The sequence below is a fragment of the Rissa tridactyla genome, chromosome 7, assembly GCF_028500815.1.
Source record: "Rissa tridactyla isolate bRisTri1 chromosome 7, bRisTri1.patW.cur.20221130, whole genome shotgun sequence".
Lineage (NCBI taxonomy): Eukaryota > Metazoa > Chordata > Aves > Charadriiformes > Laridae > Rissa > Rissa tridactyla.
This window is the reverse complement of record NC_071472.1, coordinates 54,341,864-54,354,019: the sequence shown is the minus strand read 5'-3', so window position 1 is coordinate 54,354,019 and position 12,156 is coordinate 54,341,864.

Here is a 12,156-nt window from a genome sequence, read left to right as displayed (position 1 = left end):
CTCCATCCCGGAGGCTATCCGCCCCCGAGGTGCGAACACTCCTCCTCGAGTACATTAACCATAATAAAAGTACGTATGACTAAAGTCACTCAAACTCCACTTTGAAGATAAAAAAATAGTATAAAAATAGCCCAAGAGAGAGGGGATGTCAGGGAAGACACCATCGCGAAGAATTCCACCGCTGATTTCCGGGATCAGCCAACGGGCTGAGCCTTTCTTCCCCCCCACAGGGACGCCTTTGGGTAAGACTGCAATTACACTGAGTGCTTTCTCGGGGACTTAGAAATTTCTCTAGAGAATCTCTACCCTACATTTATAGCCAGGCTGTAATTCTGTCGCGCGTTTGGTATACTTAACAATATCTTTATTTGCACGTGCTTTGCAGACAGTGCATTTATCACTGGCAAACCTAAAGAACCTGTTTATCTGTTGTTTAAATAAACTGCACTGTTTAAGTAGCTGGTCGTTTTGGTTTCTCACTGAACGCGACCAAAGACTCGAGAGTGGCCGTGCTAGTTCAGGAGCACGACTAGACTGAAGGTGCAGCCCACTAGTAGTGTATCCAAATTGTAATAGTTTAATACATATTAAACGCGATTGGACTGATAGTGCTGAATTGGGCATCACTCAGAATTTAAACCCAGCCGCACCTGGCCTCCCACCTCGGTGAGGAGTGTTAGAACGCAAGGGGGTTTGTCTTCTGCCAAAACCGCTTGGCCCCGTTTCACGCAACAGGGACTGACAAAGCACCAGCAAGGAAAACTCTCTCCCTGAGTGCCTGGGGGCTTCACTTTTCTCAGCCCATCCTCGCTGTCTGGGTTGCAAGGCTGAAGTTGAGCGAATGGAGAAGGGAGATGGTTGGGATGTGGGCGCTGAGCTCCCCTCTGCTGCCCGAGGACCCGTCCCTGAACCCAGTGTGCAGCTAACCTAAGCCCTAGAAACCATCTCAGGGGTAAAACCAGAAGTTTCTTTCTTTCAAAGTGCTTCACAAATTGCAGGAGTTGTTTGTGCTCCTTCCCCGGCGCACGGAAAGGTGTGCATCCAAACAGGAGCCCTCGCTTCCTCCGGTGTAACGCAGCCTCCCTCTCCCAGGGAAGGAAAGCAACGCAATGAAATCGTCACCCTCCACAAAACACCGGAATGCCAAACCCAGCCAAGATCCAGCGCAAAAACAGATCATTGGGGTGTTAAAAGGTTTGGTACCGCAGCGTGTGTGGGGCTGTACGTTAGGGAAGGCATGGCACAGTGCCTGTGCGCGCGAGTATTTGGATGTGCCCTTGGTAACCGTGGGTTCGCCATAAACCCCTGGTAAGGGACCACTCTTTGCTTTAACGTGCCGAGAGGTTGAAAATCCAGAAATCCGAGGTCCTGCTGGTGCAGCTGCTCTGTGCAGAAGCCTTGCAGACCGAGCTGGATGCCCCCGAGCAGATGTTGCTCGTCCCGCTCCCCCAGCGCTCACCTGCTTCACAGATGTCCCTGCTTAATGAGCAGCCACTTCGTTGTTGGTTCTTTTCCCTTGTGCCGTGGGTCATCCCAGGTCCGAGCAATTCAAAAAATATTCATGGACCGTGGTAGCCCAGCACAAGTCAAAGGGTTTTGCTGTGCCATGTGGCCTCGGGAAGCTCCGGTCCAGTGACTGACCGGGAAGTGGAGTTTGGGAGCCTTTTAAAGTCTGTTTTAAACTTGTGATGAAGCAGCAGAGTTGATGCATGGTATGTCCTTCTCTTTTCCTGCAGCAAACTCCGTCTCGGGGCTTTGGATGCTGCAGCCACAAGGTTTGCCCACCGTGGCAGAGGATCTGCGCAGGAGGTGGTCTGAGAGCCCCCGAACTCGCTGCATGCGGGATGCTTCGGTGCCAACAGCTGGTCTTTTTCAGACGAGGGACTTTGGAAGCGAACGAGCATCCTACCTCTGACATCTCCACTGAGCCGTATTATTAGTTTTGGCGATTAAATAGAAACCTGTTTGCAGGTGACAACGCTGTAAAAATAAGTAGGTACCAGAGCCAACATCATGAAAATAAGGCAGGAGAACAGAGCTCAGGCAGCATACATAATCCGTGGGGAAATAAGTGTGTGAATAATGAATGTGCACTGGAAAAAATAAAATACGTTATTGTGGTAAAGATAAGTCTATTAAAGTCTTGCTGCAGAGCCTGCGCTGGGACGCCTGATAGATTACCCAGTTCTCCGCTGAGTTCTCCGCCTCTGGGTGCAGCTCTCCTCCGCTCGGCCGCGTGCCCCCACCTGACCATCCCCCCGGCGTGGGCTCGCCAGACCCCCCCGACTCACCTGGGATGGACACCTCGGACCTTCTTGGCCCCTTCTCCTGCTCCCCGTAAGTGCCCTGCAGTGGTTTTTAGCTGAGTTAGGGGAATTGCCCCTGGGGATGGGAGGTGGGTTCGGGTGGGGGTGCTGGACCCCGTGCACCCCCTCCCAGTGCTGCAGGGCTCAGTCCCTGAGCGTCGGTGGGATTTCTGTTTAATCCCAGCACAGGCTCTACCCGTACCCAGCCTCCCGGCATGGGGACGGTGTTACACCGTGTTTATTTTTGAAGGGGAAAAGCTTTCTGCTTGCCAAATCCAGAATTCCCATGCTCGGCTGCAACAGGCGATGGGACAGCCAAAGCTCGGACATCACCCCAGCATGTCCGGGAGCTAACACCCGCTCTATTTTTTTTTTTCCTTTCTCTCCTTGTGCCACCCATTGCACCTTCATCCAGGGCTGAACTGCCCTGAGCTCTCGCTGGGCTTGGGATGGGCTTCATCCCGCCATCACCCTCCTCTGCACACACCCGGCCCGGGAGCCCCAGGGCAGGCTCTCATGTCCCGTGGGATGCCCGCAGCCATTTCGCATGCTGCCCTGTGTTGGTCCCTCTTGCAGAGAGCTCCTGGTATTGCAAACTCTTTTCCTGCCCCCGCAGCTGCTGGCAAGGGGGAGGACATGTCCGTCCACCCATCCTTCCCCAAGCACGAGTGTAGCCGTCGCTGCTGCTCCGCAGGATAAAGGCAACCCCTCACTCGCTCTCTGGGCTCTCCTCGAGCTCCAAAAACCCCCGAGCTGAGCAGGTGGGGTGACCTGGGTAGAAAATGCCACTTCTCCTCTCCATCAACCCCAAAACAGCAGCAGCCGAGGGCGCAGCGTGCCCGGACCTCGCCAATGGCACGTGCGGGCAGGGCGGGATTCACACCTCCAGGGCACAGCCCCAGGCTCAGCCCCACAGCGAGCTGAGCCCGGCTTTGCAGCCCAGACAGGCTGCCCTAATTAAAAACACCCAAATTAACTGAGGCGGTGCTTTTCCGTCACGGCCTCTCCGGCTCCAAGAAGAGCCTGTGTTGTTCTGCACTGACCTGAAACGATGCGGCAGCGGCCAGTTCAGCCGTGGCGGGGGACGGTGTCTGCTCCCATTACGGCTTTCCCTTCTGATCTGAGCTTGGTTTCCTTGTTTATTTTTGGTTTTTTTTTTTTTCCCCAAAGAAAAGGGTTTTTGTTCATGCATCTCCTTCAGCAGGAGGAAATTTCCAAAGGAGCAGTCACTTTGAATCAAAATCTTTCCCTTCCAAACAGACCGCTGCGGTCTGGGGAGATTTTGCCCGTTTCTTTATGAACTTCTCCCGGATGCAACTTGGGCAAAGCAGGGTGAGACGGGGTGTGGGGCCACCCCTGGGTGCCCTCCCACGGTGGCAGGTGGCACCCTGGGGCAGCCGGTGGCTCTGGGCTCTGAGGAAGAACGTATCTCTCTGTTTGATATTCAAAGGGTAAAAATTGTGGATTTTTTTCTTAATGCAAGCTCCTTCTCCAGCCGGCAGAGACCTGAGGATCCATCATCTCGCCTTCTCCAAACCCAGGCAGGACGCCAGCGCTGAGACTGATGCAAGCGACACCCAGACCTGGAGCTTCGTGGTCGCTTCTGTCTTGGAAAACTATTTCAGGTCTCTGTTCTTGCTGGTGAGCTGGGTCCCCACATTAACCCCGCAGCTCCGTCGCCCACCGCGAGGAGGGTGGTCGTGGCTTCAGGAGGGATGAGGCGGCTGCACTGGCCACCGAAGCTGCCCAGGCTGATGTTTTGCCATGTGCACCAGCTGGCGATGAGCATGTGCTGGCTGGCAATGGCAACTCTGCTGTTGTAGGCATTGCCTGAAAACGAGGGGGGAAGAAAACCCGGGGTGGTGAGGGAATAAGTATGAATTATACACGGAGAACTTCGCAGGAAAGACACAATGTGTAAGGATTTACTGGGGGGAGTGGAAAGGTGCCCTTGATGCCTTCAGCTTTGAAGGTGGGATTGGAGACTTGCCAACGGAACCCGTCTCCAAACTTTCTTTGGCTTGGTTTTTCTTATCGGTAGGGTTGGGGTTTTTTTTCTCTTTTCAGTCGGGTATTTTTAATCTGCATCCTCTTTTTTTCCAAGAAGGTAGCAGCTGGCAACATTTTATTGTTTCTTGAAATCCTTTTGGAGGGTAAGGACAGGAGGGCGCTGCCCAGGGCAGCTCCGGCGTGAAGATGCCGGCTCAGAGGGGTGGGTGTTTCTGAACTTCCTGAAGAGCCTGTTGGTGAAAATCTGGGTAACTGGGCTCTCCAAAGCCAGATGCAGGAAGGTAGGTAGAGATTTCCAAGGCAGAAAAACCCCACCCATCTGCCCTCTCCTGTAGGGCCATGAATTTCCACTTTCATTTCCTCCTCCCAGGCCTCTGCATTAAGCAAATGTCTATAAATCTGAATGCCTAAAACCCTGAGGCTTTTTGGGGGGGGGGGTGGGGGGGTGGGGAAGGCAGCCCAGGCCCAGCCGTGGTCACCTCTCCCACCGGAGCCAGCCAGGTCGCTGCTGCCAGCGTCCCCAGCCCACCCAGCTGGTGCAAATCAGTGTCGTGCCCGGGTGGCATCACCCGCGGTGAGCCCAGATGGGGGTTGGGGTTGTCCCGGTGTCTTTGTCCCCTCCAACCCTTCTCCCCAGCGCTGAACTTGCTCCCTATGAGAAATGCGGGGAGTTTTCCCGGCAATTCTTGCTCCTGCTGGGAATAGGTGTGAGCCCTCCCGGCATGACCCCCCCCTTCAGGGGCAGATGTGAGAGGAGTTGGGGTTGTTCAGCCTGGAGAAGAGAAGGCTCCGAGGAGACCTTATAGCGGCCTTCCAGTCCCTGAAGGGGACCTGCAGGAAGGATGGGGAGGGACTCTTGATCGGGGAGTATAGTGATAGGACAAGGGGTAACAGTTTCAGACTGAAGGAGGGTAGGTTTAGATTGGATATCAGGAAGAAATTCTTTGCTGTGAGGGTGGTGAGACACTGGAACAGGTTGCCCGGAGAAGCTGTGGCTGCCCCATCCCTGGAGGGGTTGAAGGCCAGGTTGGACGGGGCCTGGAGCAACCTGGGCTGGTGGGAGGTGTCCCTGCCCAGGGCAGGGGGTTGGAACGAGATGATCTTTAAGGTCCCTTCCAACCCAAACCATTCTGTGATTCTATGACAAACTGCTGCTTGATGGCGATAGCCCGTTAGCTAAACTCCTGCCTTGTGACAGATCAAGGGAAGTGGCTTTGGGGTCTTTTCCCCCACACTTTAGTCTGGAGCCATGACAGCTCCTGCTCTGGCTGAGCGTTTATCACCGCAAACAGGGTGGCCAGGGTTGTGAGGCTTTCTGTTCTCAGACCTGGGCTCTGGTGGTGAGACTGGGAGGACCACAGCGCCGACGCTCCAGCCGGGCTGCAGCTAATTGGGGTTGCTGCAATCAATCTTCGTCGTGCAAGCGTGCATGGAGGAGCGGCTGAAAGCAGCTCAGGGAAATGCTGTCCCACTTCGCCCTCTCGGCTGCGTGCCTGCCGGGAGGGCGCTCAGCTGGGAGACGCTGCGGAGCACGCCTTGGCTTTGATGATGAAAGGTAGGAGTGGAGAAATCTGTGCCGTCACAGGAGAGGGAAAGCTTTCAAGTTGGGCTGTTTAACTAGCTGCCCACCCCTGGAAAAAGCACCGTGTACCCCTTCCCGTATATAATTCCTGGCTTCCTGCAGGCAAACATCCATCCCTCTGTCCATCCACCAGTCTCACTGGGAACACGGGGCTGGTGAATAGGGCACAGACTGACATGGAGCAGGGGTGGGATGTCCACCTCAATGTCCTCAGCCTGGTCCTGGGGCTGCCGCTGTCCTGCAGCATTGCTTGGCAGGAAACTGCACCAACATGGCTATCACTCTGGTGAGAGGTAGCAAAAGAGAGAGATCTGCCTTGGGATGGTCACGTAACCTTCAGCACAGGGCAAGATAGCTCTTACTGGGCACGTGGGCACCACTGAGCATCGTTTCCTCGCTCAGAGCTGCATCAAAGCAGCTCGGGGATGTTGTTCTAAACCAGCCGGGGGTGTCGCACCCGCTCACAGCACTGGGTGCTGGTGCTGTGCCCAGAGGGGAGCCCAGGTTTGCTCCATCCCAGGGTGATGCCCGTGGTCTTGATGGCAGAGCTGCAGCTTGCCCTTCTCCTCCGTGAGCTGCCGTCCTCTGGGGAAGGCGCTGGGAAGGTTTCTGCAGCGGAGAGGAAGCACCAGCCCCGGTCTGGTGGCTGAAGAATGAGCCTGGTGCACTCTGTGTGATTTGGGGAATTGCAGGGGGGAGAGCGCGGTGGAGGAAACGGCAGCTAGGAATATTGGGGGTAAAATAACATCAATAACGAAAAGCGAGCAAGAAGGAAATCAGCCAGGGCTTGCCCGTCAGCTCGCTGATTTAAGATTCACTTTGAAAACCTATTCCCCTTCAGGGGAAACACGTGCCTGCCCCGCCGGCAGCCGACCCCGGCACGCTGCTCCGCGAGAGGCGGCATCGTGCTCCCTGGAGGAGGCGTTTGGGCAGGGAAGTAAGTGATTTCAAGAGCTGCCGGTGTGTTTACAGCAAAGCGGAGTTTCGCAGTGCCAAATCACTCGGGGAGAAGAGCTGGGCCGGCAATTCCCACTCCCGCAGCCCCATCGCACCTCGACAAATGGAGCGCGGGGCTGGAAGGCGCTGGGGGCTTTGTGCTGGGAGCGTAGGCAGGGCTTTGGCTCGGGGTGGTCACGGGCGGTCACGGTCCTCACCCCGCAGCGAGTCCCGGGGTGAGGACCAGCCACGGTGTGGGAATCCAGGGACATCACCCCGGGAAGGGCTTCAAAGGCTCTCCCTCCTTAAATGCCTCTGCTCCTCATAGCCTCTGCTTTGCATTTTCATTTTTCAAACACCTCATAATCACACTAATTAATACGTTCTGGGATAGTTCTTCCTGGCTTCCATCAAATTTAAATCAGCATTTATTAGCATATTGCTATGTCTGTGTTGTTTGTTAAAGTCCGGCGTAACCTTGTACTTCATTACGAACCCAGGAACTCTTTCAGAAACGAGCTGCAGCAACGGAGCGCAGTGAGCTGCCGTCAGGACGCCTGCCTTTATTTTCTTCCCAGATCGTTAGAGCCCTCTGGGTACCATGGTAGAATCTTGCAAGCACCATGCCCGCAACGAAATTCAGCTGCGGCCAGCCAATTCAGGGCCCATACTTGCCCCCTGGGCATTTTGACGGAGCTGAAATCGCAGCGGTGAGGCCAGCAGGGTCTCAGGTCTCCGGTTGACCCCACCAGCTCTCCCAGGGGATGCTCCGCATCACCTCCCTAGCAGGACCAGGTCACGGCATTATCCTGCTCCGGTGCTGGGTCCAAGCTCCTCTTCTCCAGCCGCTTCCTTCTCCCTGGAAGGTGACACTGTGAGATAAGTAGAGGCTGGCTAACGCTGTTTTAAATCCACCCTTGCTGCCAAAAAAAGGTAATTTTTTCCCCTTTGTCCCTGCTCTCTTCTTGCCTTCCCTCCCCTCGTGCCAGCACCAGTGATGGAGTGAGCTGGGGATGGGAAAAGACAGGACGGGATGGGCAACTTGGGTGGCTTTTAATACCCGAACCCGTCTGTCAAAGCTGGGCACGAAGCAGCTCAAACACCCTCTGTCCTTGTGAAGGAGGGTCTCTGGAGGGGGTCGGGTCCTGGCGGGCTCTGTCCCGGGGAGGGGGTTTGGCATGTGAGTCCATGGAACGTGGGATGCCGGGCTGCGTCCCGCTCCCTCCTGCCTGCCATAACTCCCCGGGAGAAAGCGGATGTTTAATCCCTTTGACAGCCAGATCTCTGCGGCCGAGGGAGCAAAACAGGTTTGGAGACTTTATAACACAAATCACTCAAGATTTCGGCCTTATGGTTTGGGGTCAAAAGCCCACACCCCACCACCCCCCCATCCCCTCCCTCCTGCCCTCAGCGAGCCCAGAGGAGGTGCCACAGGGGTAACCAAAGAGCCTTAAGGATCTTTTTGGCGCATTTGCTCATCTCCCCCAGGGAAATTCCCACTGCAGAGCAAAACCAGCCCTCCCTCCCCTCCCCGCGCTCTCTCTTTCCCGCTCCCGGCGATAGCAATAGCCGCCGCCGCCGTGATCGATTCTCGGTGTCAGCGCCGGCCCCCGCACGCCGGGGCAGGTCAGGCATCCGCGCCCCCAGCGCCGGCCGGGGTGCGGGGAAAAAGTCAGCCAGATAACCGTCACAGCCATTAATCATAATTAGAGGTGCCAGGGCGGGTCGGAGCAAATATACCCCGTCTCATCTCGGCTGTCGGATGGAGGTCCCGCGGGGCTGAGCCCCTCCGGGCGGGTTGGGGCTGGGGGTACGTGATGTACCCCCCTGGGAAGGGGCAGAGAGAAGGCAGGGAAATTAATGGGGAGGGGAGGAGGTGTGCAGAAGTCTTTTTTTTTTTTTTCTTTATTAAAAAAAAAAAAAGAAAACACGCATTATTTAAGTCACGCCCTCGCTGGGACAGCCGCTGCCGCTTTCTCCCCTTCTGGCCCAACAGCAGCAGCTCCAGGACCACCATCACCTTTAACAACCTGATGCAGAAGCCCCCGAACAGGCCAGAAAACATCACGGTTTGCAGCATCACGCTGAGATTAACGCCATCCCTATTGTTTTTCCAAGTGGTGGTTGTCTGCATGGAAAAATCTCAGAGACTTTCGCCTCTGGTTAACACGTTCCCCCGTCACTGCACTTCTCCCCATGAAAACGTTCCCAAAATATTCGTGGGGCTTTTTTTCCAGCTGTCTGGCCAGTTAGAAGGGCAAAAAAAAATGATCAAACTCCACCGTCCGCTCGGTGCACGGGCGCTCTGCTGCTGCTTTAGCTGTATCGGCTCGGAAAATGTATCCTTCAATCAGTTTAAGCCCTTAGGCTTGATGTAATTTTGCCGCCGCCTTCTCTCTAAGGTGCTTTTACAGCTGCTATCTCTAAGTATTTACAGACGGGGAGAGCAGCAAAGTGAGAAGTGACTTTGCTCAGTTTGTCCCCGACATGGGCAGCAGCTGGAGGGTTGGGAGACGGGGCTTTTCCCCTGGTGATCCGGAGGGACCCGCAGTGGGACATGTCCCGCTTGCTGTCACAGGTGAGGAGCCCGTTCCAGCCTTGGCAGGAACCGAGGCGTTTGCTGGTCCTTGAATCCTCCCGCCCCACATCTCCCTTTGGGTGGGAATTGAATCTGCTGTGCGCGCAGCCTCGCAAGGATGCTCTCTGATCCCCTTCCGTCCCTCTTTAAGGTCCAGCATCAGGTTCCTGGGGGGGAAAAACCCACCCTGGAGACGAGGGAAACTGCGAACCAGGGGGTGATGCTGCACCAGGAGACATGTGGGTGCCTGCACTGAGATCTCCGCATGCTGCCGCCCCACGAAAACCACAGAGCCGACGGCTTTCTAGTGTGAGTTTATAACTGAATTAGATTTTTTGCCTCTGTCTCTGTTCATAAAGATTACTCTTGGACATGTCTCTGAAGCTTAAACTGTCAGCAGTGCTACATTACATTTTTAAATAAATCAGTCAATAAATCAAGAGCAGAATAAGGAACAGAGTTAGGCATACGCTTAATCTGGAGTCAGTGAGACAAAAGGACCTGCTTAAAGTTAAGCATGCGCTTAACTGCCCTTTGGGGTGGGCCAAGTTTGCTAAATCCAGCCCTGCAGAGAGCTTGTTGAATGTAGCTAATTGCCCATTGTGTGTAATGGGCAAGTTCTCACCTCCTAAATAACCAACAATTAATTATTAGGAACGTTCTTCAGCGGTCGCGTAATAGACAGCGATGGGGCGCCGTGGGGGTGCCCGTTCCAGCTGTATTTGCAAGGCCGGTGGCATTTTGCTCGCTATATCTAGTAAGTGGTCTGTTAAAGGAGAATGGGGGCTGTGTTTCAGACACCCCGTTTAGAGCAGGGCCAGAGCCATCTCCCGCTGGGACGTGTCGGAGTAGGACACACACAGCAGCCAGAAAGCCACGGGGGACCAGAGTAAGGAGGGTGGAAGTGATGGGACCCCTTGCCATGAGCGTCGCTAGCCTGTGGCTCCCCCCAGTTATAGAATCACAGAATGGTTCGGGTTGGAAGGGACCTTAAAGATCATCTCGTTCCAACCCCCTGCCCTGGGCGGGGACACCTCCCACCAGCCCAGGCTGCTCCAAGCCCCGTCCAACCTGGCCTTGAACCCCTCCAGGGATGGGGCAGCCACAGCTTCTCTGGGCAACCTGTGCCAGTGTCTCACCACCCTCACAGTAAAGAATTTCTTCCTGATATCCAATCTAAATCTACCCTCCTTCAGTCTGAAACTGTTACCCCTTGTCCTATCGCTACACTCCCCGATCAAGAGTCCCTCCCCATCCTTCCTGTAGCCCCCTTCAGGGACTGGAAGGCCGCTATAAGGTCTCCCCGGAGCCTTCTCTTCTCCAGGCTGAACCCCCCCAGCTCTCTCAGCCTGTCCTCACAGCAGAGGGGCTCCAGCCCTCCGATCATCTTCGGGGCCTCCTCTGGCCCCGCTCCAACAGGTCCATGTCCTGCTTGTGCTGAGGGCTCCAGAGCTGGACACAGCACTCCAGGTGGGGTCTCACCAGAGCGGAGCGGAGCAGAGGGGCAGACCAAGTGGTTTCTGCACCGTTTCTGCTCACCTGCTTCTTCTCCCTAAGTGCAGTTCATGCAATGGGGGGGTGCCCTGCTGTCCCCACTCTGCATGCACCCCGGCAGAAGCATCGTGATCCCTCTCCTCCATCATTTCTCATGCACTCCTGAGCTACTCGGGTTGGTAACTCCAGCAGGGTCCCGTGTCTGAGGGCAGTGCTGTAGCGTTGTCTGGGGATGCTCAGGCAGGAGGGATGTAGCGGAGCCAAAGTGTCCCACCTGGGGATGCAATGGCAGCCTCAGCCTTGACTCTTGGGGATGTTCATCCCCACTCACTTTTAACCTGAACCCCATGAAACAGCTCATTCCAGAGCCAACGGTCTTGAAGTTCATCCAGCTTCTCTTTCCTTGGGTGAAAGCCATCCCAAACCCACCCTGTGCCCATGCAAGACCCTCTGAATGCTTTTTATAACCTGCTTTTTATAACCTGCTTTTTATCCCACCCTGCAGCTAATTGAAGTTAATTTACCCCACACGGCCCCAGAACTACCACAACCTTCTCCAGAGCCTGCTCTTGGGCTTTGACATGTCGCGTCTAACTCTCCCTCTTCCAGTCATTTTACAGTGCTCTGGATTTGGGCGGCAGGGGCAGGCAGTGACCGCAGACAGCACCAGAAAACTTGTCCTGTGATTTTGTAGGTCTCTTTTCATCCCATCACTGAAAGGCACGAGGGATTCCCACCAAATTGATGTGTTTTCTGCCATGTGGGACATCGTTAGCAGCACCGTGCATACAAGAAGTCCATCTGTCCATCCCTCCATCCATCCCTCCATCCTTTGCATCTCTGTTTTCCATTGCATCTCTATTTGGCCTGCCCTGAGGCAGGGCCACTTCTTGCCTTGACCATGCAGGTGAAGGTACAGTTGTTAATGCAGTAAACAAAATTCATTAATCAAGTGGGAGAGAGAAACCTGAAGGGAAGAGAACTCATTCCTCCCCCTACTGACCTGTCCAATGGTGCTTTTGTTTCCCTGCATCTTCATTTTTGCCTTGCCTCGCAGACACGCACGCAAAAAATTTCAGGACGAAGCTGAGTTGGAAATTCCAGCAGAATAAAGACAAAAAATTCCCCATCGCCACTTCCCCTCGCATCCTCCAAACTGGGGAGGTTGCTAAGTGACAGCATTTCTGCTCACGCTAACACACTGTGAGAGCCTGAGCGCTTAAAAGCAAGAAAATGGCTATTTAAGGACA